Consider the following 1,908-nt stretch of genomic DNA (forward strand, 5'->3'; position numbering starts at 1 on the left):
AGCTTGCTTGCCCCTAACTGCCCCCCCACCAGCTTGATCACCCCCAACTGCCCTCCCCTCCTGGCCTGATAGCCCCTAACCACCTCTGCCTCGGCCCCACCATGATGGCTTTGTATGGAAGGATGTCTGGAAGGTCTCCCGGAAGGTCTCCTGGAAGGTCTCCTGGTCTGATTAGCATATTACCCTTTTATTAGTATAGATTGATTTGAAAATTTCCTTTAATTTCTTACTTTTCTTTCAATACATTGAAAATCCTATATAATAAAAGCCTAATATGCCAAGTGTCTGGTTGTCCAGTTGGCCATTCAACCAATCAAAGCGTAATATGCTAATTATATGCTAAGACCACTCAACCACTCACTATGACATGCACTGACCACCAGGGGGAAGACACTTCGACTATAGGTTAGCTTGCTGCTGGGGTCCGGCTGATCAGGACTGAGTGAGATGGGCCAAACATGCCCTGGAGCTCTGCTGCAGTCCCTCCCAGGATGTGTCCCTCTCTGGCCCTGATCGTGCACCAGTGGTGTACCTTGGCCTGGCCTGCACTCTCTCGCCATCCAGGACCCTTCAGAGGATGTCAGAGAGCCAGTTTCAGCCCAATGGTGGAACAACTGATCACTATGATGCTCACTGACCACCAGGGGGCAGACACTCAATGCAGGAGCTGCCCCCTGGTGGTCAGTGCACTCCCACAGAGGGAGCACCTCTCAGCCAGAAGCTGGGCTCACTGCTGGTGAGTGCAGCAGCGGTGGTGGGAGCCTCTCTCACCTCTGTGGCAGCACTAAGGTTGTCTGACTGATGGCTTAGTCCTGCTCCCCATGGATAGTCAGACATCCCTTGAGGGCTCCCAGTCTGCAAGAGCGCACAGGCCTGGCTGAGGACCCCCCCCACCACCACCACTGATTGCATGGATTTTGTGCACTGAGCCTCTAGTTTTAGAATAAAAGGTTATGGTTGTCGTATATGATAAACATTTTTTTCTTTGAGCTGACTCATATTCAAAAACTATCTTCTGTGTATCAAAGACTGATGAGTGAATTGCTCTTAGGCATTTTAGCAAAGAAAATAGCAAAGTGAAAGGAGTATATTATAAATATTCAGAAATTCTTTGTTTTTAGTAACTTTTTAGATGACTAGACCAATTACCTGCTTTGAATGTATCATAAAATGGGGCTTCTACCACATGGGTTTGAGCTTACCCCATATCTCTGTACCAGGGAAAATGATTTGGGAACAGTTACCCTGATCCAACCCTAAGTAATAGCAATGTGTGTAGCTGTGTTTGAGGCATACATTTATACATTCTGTATAAAATTGTCAATTCAAACTATTTAACCAAGGGAGATCAAAAGAGGAAGATATCTCACAGGATTTTTCCAAAGTGAAGTCAGGCATGCATAAGTGTGTGGTTGGGGCCCCATTATCCCTTGTGGTTTTCTTCTCTTTCCTTGGTGTTCTGTTCTCCAAAATGAAAATATTTAAATATGTCTTACAAAATAGGATCTGCTCTTTTGCCATACGTCCTGTCAGCATTCTACCTGCACATATGACAAAGTCAAGTAAAATACAAAATTTATTGTGATTAATTGCAACAAGACTATCAGTTTGCTGCTGATAATTAGGGAAAGGTAATGCATGCATGCATATATATATATGCTAGAGGCCCGGTGCACAAATTTGTGCATGGGTGGGTTCTGGCCGGCCCCGCCCCCAATCAGGATTGGGGGGCCGATTGGGAGCATTGCCAGCTAGGGGGAAGGGCCTAGGATGGTTGGCCGGCCCAGCCCCCTGGTCAAACTCCCAGTAGAGAGGAGAATTTACATATTAGCCTTTTATTATATAGGACTAGAGGCCCGGTGCACAAAAATTTGTGCACTCGGGGGGGGGGAGGGGGGGGCCCTCAGC

Source organism: Myotis brandtii, unplaced genomic scaffold (genome assembly GCF_000412655.1).
Source record: "Myotis brandtii unplaced genomic scaffold, ASM41265v1 scaffold370, whole genome shotgun sequence".
Lineage (NCBI taxonomy): Eukaryota > Metazoa > Chordata > Mammalia > Chiroptera > Vespertilionidae > Myotis > Myotis brandtii.